Raw genomic sequence first — 20,324 nt, 5'->3', positions numbered from 1 at the left:
TTTTGAATAATGATGACCAAAGACTGCCTCCTTGTTGTACAGCTTTTCGTATCTGTGTTTTGCTTATTTTAATATCTGCTCCAGTTTTGTTTTGCATTGCCTTTTTCAGCCTATTTATTTGTGTTTTGGTTAACATCAGCTGATCCGGTCCAAGTAATTCAGATTTTGATAATCTTATTGTTATTGCTGAATTGTTTCTCAAAGCCCTGGCAAGTTTATCTTTTTTCCCAATTGATAGTTTTACTCCGTGTGAATGATAAGTTGTCATATCTTTTATATAACTAACGTTACATAAAAAATTTTGGACAATCATCCTATTCAAAAACAATCACAATTATTATAATTAATTTATTCCATTTATCGAAACAATAGTTTTCCATCTTTCTGAATAAGCTCAGCTTCTTGTTCATATAATGTCAATGCATAAACTGAATATGCAGTTGCAGTTGTGCCAGATAATTCATAGTGGAATGTCAGCTTTGTGGTACCATCTTTGATATCCATTTTTTGTTTTGTCAAATCGAAATACACGAATGAAAATAGTGTTTTGAAGTTAAGGACATTTAGCAAAGTTCCCTGGTTGTATTCATTATTTGCATGCACATATTTGAGGACATCTCTGTAAACTCGAGTCAAATCAGCTTCTGAAGTGTAATGTACATCAGGGTATTCATTGCCATTAGCCACATATAAATGACAATTCAGCAATGTTCTGGGATCTGTTGATACACTAAATGTATTGTACAAAAATGTATTTGCTGTTTGTGCTCCAATATTTGCATCATTGATAATGAAAACAAACACGTCTTGGCTTTGAAATACCACTTGTTATCTGAAAATTACCACTTCTTTGTGTTGATGAATTGCTTTTCTCCACATTTTCACGCAAATAAACCCATTTATGAGGATTTAGAAATTGATTCATGTACAGTGATTGTCCTTCTGAATTGAAAGTGATTCGTGGCACAATAAGCTCCATTCTAGTAATCATTACACGACAATCAGCCCCAGCTTGCCAAATAAGATTGACATCAGATTCAATCTCCAAATTCAATTCCAATCGTGTTGATGGCAATAACTCATCTCTCAATGCTTCAAAGAATGCGTATCGATTCAATGGTATTTCTGTATTGACAACCGCTGATAGACCCAAAAGCGCTCTTCTTGCAGCAAATCCTTTATTGTAGTTGTCTTCAGCCGATCGTTCTTCAGCGTGTCGTTTTGTATCCAAATAGAAAAACTCATTGGTCGCAGTTGATTGAGCATATACTGGACTATATTCCAATAGATTCTTGATATTGACGCAATGATTTGCATAATTACAATCATACACATGTTTACCATTTAACCTGATGTCCAAATCATTTATAAGACTGTGAGAGCCATTTACAATACCATTATGGTCTTCAGCTGCTATATTTGCATTGGCCATTGTTTGGACTTTAAAACCAACTGATATTATTGCATTATACCAATCAAAAGGGGTAACTTCTCCTGTGTTACGACTACGAAACGATAACCATCTTTCTTTTGTGACCTATTATTCCCTGGATTACCAGTATTCAATGGTGTTCTCAATTGAAAGAAGACATCTTCAAACCTTTCAATATATTTTGGATTTCTGAGTGATTTTATTTATAAACATATGTTACATTATTTTCATTTCCTCCTTCTTTTGAGTTTTCCACCTGATATCATCTGATTGACTCTCTGAGCTATTTGAAAATCAGTCAGTGGCTGCTCCATTTTTGGTTGGCTCATTTTTACTGATTTTGATTTGGAAGGTTGTTTTTTGCTCAACAATTGAATTATTTTATCACCTGATTTATTACCAGCAAACTCACCAGTTTTGGTGACTGCTTTTTCAGCTGCAGTTTTGGCTCCTTTTTTAGCTAATTCTTTTGCCGTTTTTCCGAAAAGTTTTGATCCAACTGATCTGAAAACATCCATAATTCCTTCACCATGAATTGATTCATCATGGATATGTTTCATCGCATAACGACCCAATTCTGGGTCAAAACGTGGTTTAAATTCACTTTGTCGTACCATGTATTGATATATTATATTAAACTAGACCTGAGAATCAAGCTCATGAACCAGTCAATGCCATTCAAGTCAATTGGCCGATCCAAAGCGTCAGTCACTGTTATCCCCATTTCTGAAATAATTGATTTGGAAACTGGGCTGAATAATGCTCTTTTTGGCTCAAAAGTAAATGGATAACTCCTTGTTAAATTGTCAGTGGGTATCATTATCAGTGTATTTGTGAATCGTCCATCACTGAGGCTATCCGTTATTATATCACAATTAATGTTCAAAACGTCAATATCAGTAATATTTGGCAATTTTGTCCCGTGTTCAGTTTGGTTAATTAACCTTGGTTCAAATCCAATAAGCGCTCCAAAATTAGAGTTTGTAATATCAAGCTTCCATTGATTGTCTAGCTCAATGACAACTCTATATGAGGAAAGCACAAAATATAGATTGATGCCCTTGCTGGAAGCTGGTTTATCTCCATTTTGAATAATTGATTGAGTGATATAATCATCAAGATCATCATATGAATACATTCCATCAACAAATGTGATTGTCTTCCAATTTGTACCATTATCTGGGCTGTATTTGATTGTATTATTGTTGTATCCTGCATTGACATTATGCCACGAGTATGTAATTGAAACTCGATCCACAGCTAGCTCATGTCTCATTGTTGTGTCAAGCTTCAATGGTGGATCAAATTTGATAATAAAGTCTTCAGGCCGACTTCGACCTATTTTTTGTCGGTTAACAGATGAAATATGTATCGCTCTTTCTTGCATATATCATTACATTATATATTGTTGCAATAAATCAATGAGTTGTTTGTTGTTTATCAAGCCAAGTTGATTCATTTTATGGGCTCTTTGTGAAAATTCCTCTTTGACTCCATTATTACCAGCCAAAATGGATCCACCAAGCAATTCCATGCTATCAATCAAATCATTAGCATCATTGAAATAAACAACACCAGAGCCCAATTTCTTGAATTTTTTGCTGGATTTATGGCTTGGAATCTCACTGAGTTGGTTCAATTCATCGAATACCATTTTGGCAATATCGCTGTATTTCTTCTTTGAATTAAATCTCTTAGTCAATAAATCGATTGTATCGAAATCAACCTTTTTGTCCATTACTTGGCGTTTATCTTTTGTTGCCACAAGTCTGAGTTGTCCCATTAATTTTGGAATATCAATCATTAGTCCACCATATTGCCCAGAAGATGATATTTTGTATGCATTTCTCTTTGGTTGAGTATAACCAGAACTTTTTTTGATGGTTTTCATTCCTTCTGGGATTATTTTAATGCGCCCTCTGTATTTTTGCAATAATTTGATATCTTCATCAATTCTATCAATTTTGTCTTTATTTTTTATCTTTCCTTGGCCCTTTGATAAAGGACCCTTCTTTGTTCCAAGTTTTTTCAACATCTTGCCAATTTTTGCATCATAATCATTGATATCAATATCCCCTTGCATAGAAGCTTGGAGAACAGAACTCGGAGGTGCAAGATCGTATTGCATCAATTTTTGGATATCATCAATATCAAAACCAGCATCCAAATTAGATGCAAAATCAGGTGACATTGATGGTTTATAGCCAATTGGTAGCTTTGCTTCTGGTGATTGTGGTTGTGTTTCAGGCTGATAAGTTAACATAGCAATGTCTTCCAAACCTGAAGTCAACGCTTTTTGGTTTTTCTCCAATTGTTCAATCAATTTGTCCTGTTTTTCATCAATTGTTTGTTTTGTTTCCTCTTGAGCTTTAATAATTGGTTTGAAAGTTTCTGATAAACTTTGTTGTAAATCTTGTTTATCATGCTTATATTCCTTCAATGTATCTCTAACTTGTTTGGTTATTGTTCCAGCCTTAATCTTGGCTTCAGATAGTTGTTTTAATCTTTGTAGATCCATTATATTATTAACTTATATTAACTTATCTCAACTTATCTAATGTATTGATATACATGGAAATCCCAAATTATGACAGACATGATAAAAACACTAATTTCAAAAGATTGTATGGTTACATGCCGAATGACACTTTTTGGATGTTAATATGTGGTAATTCAGGATCTGGAAAGACAAATTTATTGTACCATATGCTGATGAAACCACTTTTGTATTATGATAGAATACATCTGTATGCCAGAAATTTGGAGCAACAAAAATACAAGGATATGATTCAAACATTGACTGATATATCAAATAGTGTCGGGTAGAATGTCCTTGTTTGTAGCAATGATGATATAATTCCAGTAGAGGAATTGAAGGATGATGATGCCCAGAAGATAGTAATATTTGATGACTTTATTTGTGAAAAAAACCAGAAACCATTGATTGATTATTTCATTCGTGGCAGACACAAGAACTGCTCTGTTATTTATCTGAGCCAATCGTTTTACAAAACACCGAAAGATATTCGACTCAATTGCTCTCATTCCTGTGTCTATGACTTTCCCAGCAGCAATGAAAGAAGTCTAATATCCCGTGAGTTGGGTGTCGACAAGGATAAATACATCAAAGCAACAAAAGAACCGTTTTCATTTCTATATGTTGATAAGCCCATGAAGAGAATTAACAGGAATTTTTATGGAACAATATAACCAAATGATATAAATGGGAATATTCAACGAACATAGTTCATCGACTTCTTTCACAACAGGAGGATTCAGAACGGTTCCTCTTCAAGGACCCGCTGGGCCTCAAGGAATAGGGTTTAAATTGACCCAAAATGGAAATTATGATATACAAAACAAAAAACTTCTTAATGTTAAACAAGGAACTGATCCCAATGATGTTGTCACAAAGAGCCAGATACAATTGTTGGATAATGCTCCTGGTAATGTACAAGCTGATAAAGCAGTAATTTACAGCGATACTGGTAGCGTTCATACCAATAGTATCTATCTACAAGACACGCCAGACGGTGCTGGTAGCTCCAATGATGTTCGATTATTGACTGAACATCAGTCTTATGAAAACATTCATCTTCATATACCAGATTTGCAAAACTTTGATGGTTATGGTGGACGAGCTAAAAGCGAAATAATGGTTACATCAACAGAACAACATGTAACTGGACGGAAAACATTTTTTGATATTAATGTTTTAAAACCCGATAATAACGATCAAGCGGCGAATAAAAAATATGTCGATGATGAGACAAAAAAATACAATCACCTGATTTATCAGATTATTTGCAAAAAGATGGCAGTGTTGCAATGACTGGAAATCTGAATATGGGGAACAAACAGATCACAAATCTTGGAGCCAATATACAAAATACATATGATGTCGTTAATTTAGGTTTTTGTGATACCAAATATTTGCAAAAAGTATCCAATAGTGACCTTGATAGGGATCAACATCGGATCAAAGATATGGGTCAACCTGTTGATAATAATGATGCTGTTAATAAATACTACGTTGACCATAACTTTCTCAACAGGTTGACACCCAATGCTCTTGGTGGTGATTTAGATATAAGGGGTCATAAAATAATCATTCTTGGGAATCCTTCCGATCCCAATGATGTTTCTTCCACTAAAGCATATGTGGATAATGAAATCAGTAAAATACCATCTGGTGCAAATGCAGCTATTTTAACCAAAACAAAACCACAAACATTTGCTGGGACAATAAGAGTCCCAGATGCTAATTTATCACAAATTACAGCCAAAGATGTGGCAAATATTCAATTTCTTTAGACATATTATTTATCAAAATTAGCTGGAGGAGTTATGCAAAACAATATACAATTCAATGAATCTCTAGCTGATAATAAAAGACAAGTGTTATATCTTGGAGCTCCCACTGACCCAACATCAGCAATCAGTAAAAAATATTTTGAGGACAAATTGGAGCAAAGTCATCTTGTCAGCAGCCATAAAACAAATGAATTCAAATATCTTATAGATAGTGATGAAAGCAGTTCAGAATATAATATCACAGTGAATGGAATAGTTGATTTCAATCAATCCCCGCATCAAAATAAAAAAGCATATAGCATCACATTGATTAAAGACAGTGGAAGCAATGATTACAGATCCAGAATTGGTTTTAATATTTATCCTCTCGCCATTGGAACATACACAATTGTGTTTGAATTTTATCCACCAGAAATGACTAATATTCAATTATCATGTACTGCATCTGAAGCATACATCCACAAAGCTGTACAGCGTGATTTCACTGCTTATAGCAAATTATTGGTTCAATTGAATAACAACAGCAAACAAACTCCAGATTACATCTATTTGACGATGCATGGCACAGCTACAGCGACTCCAGTACAATGTCATCTGGTTGTTTATGGTGTCAAAGATTGGTCAGATAGTGTGTATCCAGGAGTGTATGATGGAGTTGGTAATGAGATGTTTGAATACAAAAATGGAGACATGCAGATGAAAGTTGATTTGGATATGAATGACAAAAGAATAATCAATCTTGCTGATCCAATTAATGATAATGATGCAATGAAATTTGGTTATTTTATTAATTTATTCAAAACAAAATATTATGGAACTATTGCTAGTGGTGTTTTTCAAAGAACAAATCCAACCAATAATTTTCAATTAGCTGCTGACGGAAATAAATTTTTCAATTTGTATTCAGTTGTTTTCACAAGCAATATACAAGTTTCAAATGCACAAATTTTGTTAAATGGAGAAATACAAGGTCAAACATCAAATAGTGACACCTATCATAGAATAGGAAACATAATAAGTGGAAGCAATACATTTGATTTACCAAAATCAATAAAATTTGTCAGTATTGGTTCAATATCAATCATGGATAGCATTGGAGCAGGTACTGCTGTGACTGGAACTTTTGAATTAAAAATATTGCATTCCGATCATAAACAAATGGAACTATCCAACGATAAAATCATGTATTCAGGAACTGGAATGACATCATCCCCTCACATTCTGCAAAAGGGTGGAAAAAAATTCCAATCTCCGGAAAGAATCAAAATAGAATCAATGTACTTTTATCCAGGAGTGTCTGCCCAACAAAATTTGGTTTTGAGGTTTCACACTAAAAAAGGTAGTTCAACTGAATTTAAAATAATACATCAATTAATATCTGGACCAGTCAAATTCAACATTAATCACAGTTTTGGTAATATTGATATGATTCAAGCAGCGTCCGTTTTTCCATTGCGATGGGTCATGATTTGTCCAATTTTTTAATTAATGTGGTAAAATGATATAATATGCCATACATTGAAGATGAAAATGGAAACCATTTTATTGATGAGAATGGAAATAAAATAGAATTTACTGTTGAGCAATTGAACTCACCAAATGATTTAAATTTTAATCACAGAGAACCAATCCATGTCAATGATGATGGTCATTTGGATACAGAAAACAGACATTTGGTCATCAAAGATGGAGTCAATTCAAATCATGCAATTTCACTCCAACAATTGATAAACAGCAATGAAGACATCATCAAACCATTGATAAACACCAAAATACAACAATCCATGTTGCAACTAGATGACGATGTCAAAGGGTTGTTGGAATCCTCAATATAGAAAACAATAATGCCAAAAGTGGATGAAAAAATAGACACAGCAATCACACTCTTTTCAAATAAATTGAAACAAGATGCTGCTCAATATGACCCAATGGATGCCATCATGGTTGCAGTTGAAGCCAAAATAGTCAAATTATTAAATGATTTCAAGAGTGAATTGGTTCAAGGTGTTGATAAATATTTGAACAACCAAGTTGCAATGAGAATAGGAAGAAAAAGTGGTACAATACCAAAAACAAATTACACATGGATAAAATTATTGAGCCAAGATGACATTGAAGGAATCAATTCATTGCAAGAGATCATTGTCACAAACACATATATCATGAGAAATGATAGATATCATCATTCCAAATCTGATTTGGTGTCATCATCATTTGACCAATTGGAATTTTTCTTTGATGTCAAATGTGAGAATTATTATTGCTATTTTAACAATCATCCATCTGATTGGACAATGGAGTATTTTGTTGAATATATTCGGGTACAATTACCTGACAATAATGATGAATAAAAATATTGTAATCAAATTGTATAATGAAAGAATTGTCAGAATTGCAAGAACACATTCGAACATCGATGATAGATTTTCACCGTAAATTGAGTCTTCCAATATTGCCCAGACAGGAATGCAAGATAAAAAGTATCGTAATATTCACATATTTACATGAAAAACATAATACAGGATTACCTGATGAAGTTTATGAGGAACTAATCAAAGATGGAATTGGATTAATTGGACCAGGAGATGGATGTTTCACAGCTATTCTCCATAAATTGTTTGGATGGCATCCATATATTAGGTCTCATGGAATTTTGCATGATGCTTCTGGTCAATGTTACAACAAATATAATCGTGATAAAGGTTATATGTATACAATTTCTGCTTCAAAAAACATATCCTTGGATGAAAAAATGCATGTTTTTGGGTCAAATAACAGGACTCTATCATTGCATCAAAAATAAGATAACCATATAATATATGCAAAACAATTCAAAACAAAAGAAGAGATTAATAATTGATTTCAATCATATTTCAAATCGATTATCAAAAGAAGAAATTGATGAATTGAAAGCTTATTACATGGCCTATCACAAAAAGATGTGGATGTACAAAAGTGCATACAAAAGATTAAAAAAATGGGAGTTTGCTGGTAATATTTCATTCATTGTGTTCGCAACTGGTGGTATTGCATCATCAATTGCAACCAGTGGAGCCTCCTTATTGGCAATATCATCAGTTTCTGTATTAATTCAAGCTTACATGAAGCATAAAAATATTGAAATAAAATTGTATCAATGTCAATATGCTTTTCAAACTTATGGTCATCTATTGAATGAAATAAAAGAAATAATGAGAAATGGACATTTTGATAGAGATGATTTGACAAACAAGCTTACTCAAAATGATGATTTCATTTTGGATAATTCACAGATTGTCGATAAATGGGGTGACAAATATGATAAAAAATATCAGATATTCACTTATGTTTGATTAATAATGTGCATGATTTTGGGGCCAATAATGTCCATGATATTACTCCAATAAACATTGTATAATTTCATGGTTTTTTTGGATTTTATCAACTCAATTTGGGAAGAATCAATTTTCATCAATTGCAATATTCTATGCAAAAGATATTTCAAATTGATGATTCTCTTTCTTTTGCCATTGATTTGTGGCAAGATTTTGTTTATTTCAAGGAATATTTTATGAATTTTGAAATTGGTTGAACAACTGATTTCGACTTTGTTTTTCAAAATAATTTGATCTAATGTATGCGACAAATGGTATTTTCTATTATACACTGTTTTCTTGTATATTTTAAACAAATTGGCATGAAAATTGATGTATTCTGTTTTGAAATCTTCACCAACAATTTGTCCACAATGAATGCAAGTCAATTGACCAGATATTTCTCGAATGTTTTGATTTTCACAACAATATGGCACATTTGATTTGTCATTTGTTGTTTCTTTGTGATGGTTGCAATAAATGCAGAAATCATAGCAATGCAGGAATTGACACAAAGATGAATCCACCTGCATGGAATCATCTTTGATGGGAATTGACATGGTTCTGGCACCCATCGTACCATTCTTGTTCGTTTCAATGGACATTTGCCCAGCAAAACTTTTGACAAAAAATAATGAAAAATAGATGAAAATAGATGAAAATTTAAAAATAGATGAAAATCAAGTTTTTAACGCAAGTTTTTTTGTCACAAGTTGGTTTACACCCTCTAATGTCCATAAGCGAACGAACCAAGGCCATTTGGGTGCAAATATCGTTTATCATCGAAACATGACAAAGAAGTCTTATTAATGACATAACTTCCAAGAATGTGTCTGTTGCTTCTGATTGTTTTCATTTGGTGATGTCATTGTTTCTCATTGAAAAGAACATCTTTGTAATCAGAATGTTGAATTTCTTTTTTGATAACATTCTTTTTGATGCCTTTGGCTGTTTTTCCACCATTATTATTGTCTTTGATGTACGAGTACATTTTGGATCTCAATCCAACCAATTCAGTGATTGGGATTCCAGGAGCTTCATCTTTGAATTTGCCAATGACTTTTTTGTTTGTGGCATCAAAGAATTGATGATTGGATGGATAATCTGAATTATCAAACATCTTTCTGTTTTTCCAAAAATCTTTGTAAACATCTTCAGTTTCAATTTCATATGTAAGACTATCAGTATCAGTGAATAATAACTTAGCTTTGGCACCATATTTTCTTTTGATGAAGTTATAATGGAAGTCATACATGAAATCTCTCGCTTAAATCCAGAATACACATCCCAACATATGCCGGCCTATTGAGAGTCAGTGATTCTTTGATTTTATGAACTGCAACCAGATTCTTATTGAATATTTTGCTGCCAATGAATGTTGGTTTTGAAGCTAATTTTGTCAATTGTTTTGGTGTTGTGACTAATCTAATATCTTCTCTTTTCCTGATATTCTCCATTGTTTTCCCAAAGACACTGTTATTCATCAATTTGAAAAAAGTCTTTCTCGAATGCATTTTTGGCTTGAGTTCTTTGATGAGTATTGAAGTCAATATATCTTTTCAACCATGGACTTTGATTAAAGGACAGTACTCTATGGATTTTTATCAATTTCAATCCCAAATCACGATATAATTGCAAGTTTCTATAATGCAGCACATATTTGTTTTTATTGGCAAGAGTTGGAATCAATTTGGTGACTTGCCCAGTTTTTATACCGAATTTGTTTGCAATTTTTTGGCAATAATCTGAGAGCATATTTTGTGTCACTTTCATTTGTTCAGCTGCACATGGATAATCATTGTGTAAATCATGCAATTCATTGGGATATTCCAAATCAACTTCCAAAAGGTATCCTTTATCCCTTTCAGCATTGAGATTGAACCAATTGATTCGCTTTATTTGTTTTTCAGTCAACCATTTGAAATTACCTGTTGGGAGATATTGACTCATTGCCCAACCATATATTAAGTTATTTGCATCCAAATACATGAGATATTTGCTGGATTCATTTGGATTCCAATTTTGCATATATTTATTGTTTGCTTTTCCATATCTATTGGCGATATAACTGATACCACCACGCATTCCTTTTTCAACAAATTGATACATATCAATATCAGTGATAAGTTCCAATTTAACATCAGTCATCTTCAACATTGCATCCCAACTGAGACCAGGAGATGTGAAATAATGACATGGATCCAATCGATAGTACTCCAGGCATGTTTTTCTGAAGTTTTCAAATACATCATGCAGCCAACAGCAATACATCAGATTAGAGATACAAATCATGATACTCTCCCATTGTTTTCAATTCAAATGTGTCCCAAACAGTTTGAGCATGATTGTATTCTTCATCAGTAATATGCTCATTATTTATTTGACTGAAAAAATCGTTTTGACTTGGTAATTGTGTTTCATTGAATTTCTCAAAGCTGTCCATATAGTCATATGGATAAACACCTTTTTGCTTCATTAGCTTGAATTTATCATCTTTGAACACTTGTTTCGTGTGTTTAAAAGCTTCTTCAGGCAAGTTTTTAGCCAGATTACTCAAACTCTGATTCATAAATTGGAGACTATCAATGAATGCCAAATGATTGCCCAACATGAAGGCCATATATTTCTCCATATTATGTGGGATAACATTGATTTTATGCTTCTTGGTTTGTCCTTTTTTGTCTGTGAAAGTATTATTTTCAATGATTGATCCAATTTCTTGCATAATAAAATGGCTATCGTATCCTTTCAAATTATGGAAAATAACTGGGATTTTATCTGTTAATTGAAAATTTAAATTGCATGATTCATGAGCTGAACCACGATATTTTCCAGTAACATGACAATGATCCCTGACTCTGACATCTGATTCAATGTATTTCTTTCCACAGATGTGGCAAGAAGTTGCTGTTTGGAAGTCATTTTCATCATCTGGAGTCATTTTCAATGGTTTATTAAACTTTGTTTTCAGAATTTTTTTGCAGTATTTGACTTCATTCAACATGGATTCCATAAATTTGTAAACAGCTTTTTCTCCTCGATAATATTGTATTGGTTTGGTATATTTGTCGTTATAACAGCAAACAACTTTGTATCCATAGCCACAATCAGTGTGTTTTTGATAAGCTTCTGTGAATGATTGCTCATTTGATTTTTGACATCCGCTGATTTTTTCTGTGATGGCTTCAAAATCAGCATAAATCACAAATGGAACTTGCAATTGTTTTTTGAAGTTTTGAAAACCAATTTTTGATCCAACTTTGGGCATTTTGATTGCTTGTTTTCCATTGATTTCCAGGCAAACTTCTTTGTGATTTGTCAAAACTCTCTCAGATGAGAAACATTGCAAACAATGCATGCAAAAGTGTTTCTTGTTTTTGTGTTTTGTTTGATTAAACATAAATCGATTAAAATCTTGAATAAGACAATAATGTGTTTTTTCATTTTCTGAAATCAAAAGCAAATTCAATTGATCATCAAACTTCTCTTTGGAAATGAATATTGGATATGGTTGCTTGTTTTCATAACCGAATACATTGATGTTAATACTGTTTTGGGTTTCAATTTTGTTATATTGTTTGATGGAAACAGGGAATTCAATGCCATCATAATTCAATTGTTTGACAAATGATTTATCAGTTTTTTTTATTCTTTGTGGATTGTCATCTCGTGGATTCAAATGTCTGACATGACACCATCGGAAGCATTCATTATCCTTATTCTGAAGATTGATTATTCCCTTTTTTTTATGTTGGAGTTCAGTTGGTAGTTGGATAAATGAGCTGCCGGCAAGTGGTTCATATTGGATGATATTGATAAAATGACCATTGATTGATTTGATTAACCAAGCTGAGCCTTGACTGATCCATTTGTGAATATCTTCCATGATTTGTTCAACATTAACATCCAAAAAGGGTGTTAAATCATCAGCATTAATAATTGTTTTTGGTTTACTATTGAAATATCCAATTCTGGAGACAATTTGATTTCCTCTTTGTTGTTCACAGGAGATTGTCAAAGTTTCAATAAATTTTAATCCTTTAATTCGTGGTAATAATTGTTTCATAAAATGTGCAACTGCTAATCTGGTTGTATTAAGTTGAACCAGGGGGTCTTTATCATTTTTAATTCCAACTTGATAAGATTTGGTAAAGCCTTGAAATGCCCGTGCAGTTTCTGTGATTTCAGTTCTGGGCAATGGTGTTGGAGGAATCTTTTTCATTCTTTTTCTGATTAACGGAATTGCAGATGTTGTCTTCATTCTTGGTGAAATAATTGGTCTATCAGCAAATTGTTTCGGAGGAGGAATAATGATATCCATCAATGGAGTAATCTTTTTTGTTTTTGGTGCAGCAATTGGTTTGTCTGCAAATTGTTTCGGAGGTTGGATAATGTTGTTCTCATAATTTTGTATCATTTGTCGGACAGATTTCCTTGGATATTGAATTGGAATAACTTTCTTTTTCCTCGGCAATGGAGTTGGAGTTTCTTGTTTTCTCCATAATTTATTCCTCGGTAATGGAACCGGAGTTTCTTTTTTCAAAAGTAATTCAATCAATTGATCTTTTGTCAATTTCGATAAATTAGATTTGTTCATAATATTATATGTTAGATTATTTTTCGAGTTGCGTTTGTTTTGTGTGTTTCCAATATTTCTTGACGGAGAGGCAATTGGATAACCTTTTAGCGATACCAGATTTGGCATAGATGAATGGAGACTGGCAGCAACATTCATTCCAGGGTTTTTCGTGGGCGGAACACCCTGGACGGTTCCTATTTATTTCTCGTTTTTGTGGCATTTTGGCCTGAAATCTCATTGAAATCTCAGGTCAATTACAAAATTACCAAAATTCAAGGTCTGGAAAATGTTTCTGTAATTGTTTTTTGTATGGGAATTGCTTATTTTTGATTTTTTCAATAATTGCATTGTATTTTTTGTCAACGTCTTCTTGATATTTTTTCCACCAACAATCATTGCAATCACCAGATTTGCTGACTGTTGTTTTATCATTACAAATTTCACAGTATTTTCTTTTTCTTTTGTATAAATAATCATCTGAATGCCGTTCTGTGTCACTTTCATGGTCACACTCCAAACATATTTCTCCATTGTGTTCTGTAACATTCAAACATCCGCCACACAGCCTTGTTTTTTTTGGAACACATGATTTCAAATGTTTTGATTTACTTCCATTTCTCATTTGTTTTTGACAATGTGGACAAGTGAATGGTTTTTTGGACCATTCCGTCTCTTTTCCAGTAAATTCAGATCTTTCAACTAATTCAAGATTATCAAATGAATTATTCAACAAATTACCATCAATATTCTTTATTATTTCATTACTTGAAAGTGATTTTTGAGAAATAGCTTCATAAACAAATCGATGATTATAATAAAATTTTCTTTTTTGATAATATCGTTTTTCACCTGGTTTGAATACTTTTGCAGCTTGAAAATAATAGCGAGCATATTTATGAAGTGTACCAATTCCTGTTTCTTTTGTTTGCAAATTGATTACCTTACCATCTTCTGATGCTGCATAATTGTTATAAATTGGATGTATGTAATATGTTTTTTCATTATGAATAATAGTCTTTGCGGCTAGATTTTGCGATGATAGATGAAGACTAGCAGCAACATCCATATCCAGATTTTGCGTGTTTGGAGTACTGGATCGGCTCCTTTTTATTTCTCGTGTTTGTGGCATCTTGGCCTGAAATCTCATTGAAATCTCAGGTCAATTTTGAAATCCATATATTTTCTCTAATTTTTTTTCTCACTCATTTTCTCTATAACATATATAATAAATATCGCTTTATATAGGAAACTTTTTTCAAATTCATACCCAAATTAACTTCCAAAAATACATCAACCATCATGGAGTTCAAAATAAAGCAGAATCAGTCTTGTATTCGGTGATTATTAATCCCTGTAAAGTGGAAAATCAGTGTCATCCAAATCATGACACATTCTATAATACATCTTATTTATAATCTTGTTTTCCATCCTTGAAAACTCACAATCATTGTCTTCAATAGGGGGAAATTCCATTAATCTATTTATTGTTTGTAATTCATCTTCTGAATATGGTCTGTTCAAAAATTCTTTCCTGGCTTTGTGCATATGTTTTATATTTTCTGATGGAGTAACCAACGAAAGATTTTCACTGGAATTGTCTTGACGGTTGGAATTGATGAGATTAATTTGCATTCCAGGTGGAATTATTGATTGATTTACAGCTTCATAACCAAATCTGTGAGCTTGACATGTATTGTATGGCCCAGCAGAAATTACAAAGTAACCGTTTTCAGGTAAGTACCCTTTTCTTGGTTCCAATCTTTTTCCATTTATAATATAACCATCAGCTGACGCTGCATAGTTTTGAAATGTTGGATGAACAAAATATGTCTTGTTATTGTGATCAAAGGTTTTGCTCATATTCTGAATATAAATTAGTTTACATTATTTTATAACCGGTTTCAACCGGTTTTGAAAAAGCGGGGAAAATTTAGGTTGTGAAAATTTAGGTTGCGAGGATTTAGGTACCGAGGATTTAGGTTGCGAGGATTTAGGTTAGGAAAATTTAGGTACCGAGGATAATTTAGGTTTGCGAGGATTTATGCAAATGAGTTGAGAAAGGGGGATTCCCCAAAAAGTTGTCACGGTTGATTGAATATGTAAATGAGTTAAGGTCAAGGTCACGGAAATCACAGCCAGTGGTCTTGGAAATCAAATATTGTATTAAAGGGCTTGGAAAAGGTATTGATGATAGGTGAGCTGGGGCTAAATTATGTGTTATTTTTGAAAATCCAAAATTAGTGAGTTGGGTTGATTTACGCGATGATTGTGTGTGAGTTGGGGGTCAGAAATGGTACAGTTTTGAAAAGTGTGCCAAAACCAATATTTGACTCACTACTATTAAGGTGTAGTAAGTAAGGTGCCCTCTTGAAACCCACAAACCCATTTCAGCAGAACTGACATTCTTAAAGCTACATGGATGTGAGTGGGGGGGGGGGGGTACAAAAAAATATCAAAATATTATGTACACTGTACAGGAAAATATTCAGGACGGGATTGGCTATTTATCGAGTTCTGATAGTTTTCTTCGTGCTCAAAGTATTATTTTGTTGCAATTATTTTAAAGATGATTGAGGCGAACTGTCACTGTCTTAGGCAAATTTTATTGATCAACCATAAACCACAGAGAAAAAGGCTACACTATAAACCATGAAACAGACTTAAAATATACATGTATCCTGGAGTAATAAATGGAAAAAAAAAACTGTGATAATTCATAACAAGCAGAACAGAGATAAACTAAACGACGATCTTCAAAAATTTCCACAAACAAGGGAAAAAATTTTGCGTACTTTTTATGTTATGATGAAAATGAGGTCACACTAATGATATGTCTTTGAAAAGACATATCCTATCCTTTAAAGTTTTTGTGTTTGTTCTCTGTGAAGATTGTCAGAAATAAATGCAAAAATTAGAAATATATGCGAGAAAAACTTGTAAGTAGTTTTTGCTAGCTATAACGATAAAAAAGTGTTACGAGACGTTTGTTTCACTGACTATTTTACCTGAAAATCAATTTTCTTACATGAAGCAAAAAGGAATGAGTTAGCAGTAGCTTAAGCTAAACATGTTGCAGTGTGAAGTCACTGCAAAAAAATAACTTACAAAAGCGACAGCAAAGTTTTGTCAACAAAATCACATATAAGACTTAAACTTAAATATACTCGCCTCTTTGGAAATAACCAGTCCTTTTATTCCATTGCTGATTTTTTCGTTCGTTTTACAACGTTAAATGAGCAAAAAGTTTCACTTCAAGAGGAAAAATCCAACGTTTCTTCGAGGTTCAGATCCGCTGTTTATAATGTGCCGCCTCTAGAACAGTCCTTTTTCGCCGCTATTCGCCTTGCTCTTTTTTCCGCTGTTGGAAAGCAAAATTGGACCAGATTAGAAAATAAAACGCCAAGGGATCGAAATAATGAACATGAACCGAAAAAAAATGAGCTAAAAGGACAACTCTGAAGTTAGCAGTATTAACTGCGTGTCAACACAACAAGAAATCAATTTATTGCAAAACAGCCGCAAACGAGCAAAGTTTTGTTTACAAAATCACATGAATATACATGTACTTGCCTCTTCTGAGAATAGCCAGTCCTGGTCAACAATGCTCTTCCACCTTATTTTAATTATTTTTGTATTATTAATGCAGAACTTCATAATTATCATACAAGAAGTTCAAGAAAGCTACATAAAACTTTTAATAGGACAAATTATAGTGTTTATTCAACTCGTAACAAAGTAATTAATATTTGGAATAATATTCCTGCACCTATTAAGCAATCTAATAGTCTTTTTATTTTCAACAAGAATATGAAAAAGTTTTTGATTTCTGGTGCTTTACGCTTTTGGACAATTTTACTTTATTATACTACTGGTAATACTAAAATAATGATTAGATTAAGCCTTGGCTACATATAGTTAACGTATATCGTACAATACCATTAACAAGTAATGTACCGATACCTATTAATTAATTTTAAAGTTATGCGTTGTAATAGGGGAACTGCCTTGTAAAAGCCCGCAAGGGTTTCTTCAGTTTCCCTCCCAAATAGTTATCTTATTTTGTCACATTTCACATTGTAAATGATTTCAAATATGGGTAAATAAACAATTACAATTACAATTACAACTTCTCGTCGCGCCGGATCGGAGTAAAATGATTCACTTCACGATCGGCGACGCTAAAAGCAGGAACGGTGGAACGGTGGAATGGTGGAAAATCACTGCAAATCCTAAAGCATGGAACGGCGGAAATCACCCCAAATAAACTGTAACCTTGACCCTAACCCTTACCCGTTCCGTGTTCTTGGATTTGGGGTGATTTTCTGCCTTTCCACCGTTCCAGTTTTTAGGGTTGCCCCTTCAAGACTCACGGCGCCTGCTGTTTATGATCAATGCCCCCTTCATGTAAATCCCCGCCGCGCGTAGTCTTAGGCCCCGTTTATATGGAGAAAAGTTGTCCCGGGCAAGAGGGTCACCTTCCCAGCCGAGTCAACTTTAGCGAGCGTTTATATGAGAAAAAAGTTGACCCCTTTGCCCGAGCTAAGAGCTGACCGTCTAGAGATCATGAAAACATGCGAGAAAAAAAAAAGCGCCTCGAAGTCTGCAAATCAAATCGGTTGTTTTTCAGGTTTACAAACGTTGGCTTTTTATACCCAACAAATTCTGGTTCCTATGGTTTTTGAAACCAAGTTAAATAATTCTGAATTTAAAACTTGCCGGGCAAAATCAGTTTGCGAACGCTACACAAGTCGTGGTTGACTGAATCTAACCGCGTGACATTTCAAGTTCTTTTCACGTTGAATTTCGCCTGTCGTTAAGTCCGTAATCACACAAAACTGAGATACATGACCTCTACAGTTAAACGAAGCGTTTGTTGTGGCATGACTTGACTGAACCGCGCTAAACGCCAAATGATTTATATACCTTTTGTTTTGCGAGTCACGTATTTCTAGTCATATAATTTGATTTTGTCGGCGTTGAAGTCGGTGGCATTGAACTCGCACATGCTTTTATACTCCTTCAAACTGTCGATAATCGACTCAACCATAGTAGGGCTCCAAGACAGCTTCTTTACCGAGCCAGATGAGCTGGACTTCGGTCTGGCCGCCATTATTCTTTCCCAATGACAACAGAGCTCGCGCATGCTCTAATTGTCTCGCCTTGACAGAATTGACCCGGCTAGGCGAGCCAAAGTGTTTATATGGAGAAAAGTTGGCCCGGCTAGGAGGGTGACCCTACCATCGCAAAAGGGTGACCCGGCTAGGCGGGTCACCCTTCTAGCCGAGCCAACTTTTTGTTTCTCATGTAAACGGTTCGCCAAGTTTTGTAAGGAAATGTAGGAAAAGTTGGCTCGCCCAGGGTAGCTCGGGTAGGCGGGTGACCCTTCTACCCGGGACAACTTTTCTCCATATAAACGGGGCCTTACTCTTTCTCCCGCTGTTGAAAGGTAAAATTTTAATGAGATCGGAGGAGATTAAAAAATAAAACTCCAAGGGAAATTTTGAACATGGACCGAAAAATATAATGAGCTCAAAAGACTGCTCTGAAGTTAGCAATATTAAGCACGGCGTGTCAACACTGCAAGAAAACAAGATCTTGCACGATAGCAATCCAGCAAAGTTTTGTCAACAAAATCACATGAATATACTCACCTCTTCTGAGAATAATCAGTCTTTTTATTCCATTGTTGATTTTTGTCGTTTGTTTTACAACGTCAAGCGGACGAAACGTTTCACTTCTAGAGGAAAAGTCCAACGTTTCGTAGCGCCGGATCGGAGTAAAATGGTTTCACTTCAAGATTCTGATGACGTGCCAGTCAATTTGTTTCCTCTACCGCTAGACGTCTTGCTGTTTCTCCCGCAGTCGGTCACATAAATTAACTAAGTATTTTGTCGTCTTTAAAATTATGTTTTGCTTTTCTTTTTCTAAAACGCGGTTGGCGATGCAACTTCCCGCCGAAAAACAAGAAAAACGCGGGTTGTCACACCGGTTGACTGTGGCATTTCACAATGGCTTACATAGACGGGCGGAAGGACGTACGCCGGACGGACAGTGACGTCATAACCAAACCAAAATTTCTCGCATTCACGGGTTACCAAATTCTCTTAGCTATGGGGCTCCGCTGCGCGCGCCTGCAGTGCGCGCGAGAGCTCCGCTATAAGCAAAAAGGGCGCTTTTAAAAGCGTCAAGCGAGAACTGACAGCTGTCAACCACGTGTCCGCCATCCTGCTTGGCATTGAGGGGAGGCGTCAAGAAATGGTTTCGTGTGCATCAACGATCGTTATGCTTATGTAGCTAGTGTTCTTACTTCATTATTATTTTGCTTATGTTCATATCCTAGTGAAAACCGTTTCTTTCCTTGTGTTTGTGCTTATGTTTTATGCTTGTGTTTATGTCAAGCCGGTTCACACAATTTCCTTATAATTGCATATGCTTATTGCAAGAGTGGGAACCAGGCTTTAGTTTTCAGCATAAATCTTGAAGGTAAGGCAGTGTCATTTATGCAAAGTTAAATTTCAAGTTGCCATGTTTGCTTTCGTGTACAGCTACTTATATGTCATATCATTTTGGTATGAGTCAGCAGTTCTTTTAAGATACAGGTGCTGGTTGTGGGTCCAACTGGGATTTGAACTGCAACCTTCCTCTT

Source organism: Pavona decussata, unplaced genomic scaffold (genome assembly GCF_977016875.1).
Source record: "Pavona decussata unplaced genomic scaffold, jaPavDecu1.1 SCAFFOLD_213, whole genome shotgun sequence".
NCBI lineage: Eukaryota > Metazoa > Cnidaria > Anthozoa > Scleractinia > Agariciidae > Pavona > Pavona decussata.
The sequence above is the reverse complement of the archived record's forward strand: the minus strand, read 5'-3'. Positions refer to the sequence as shown.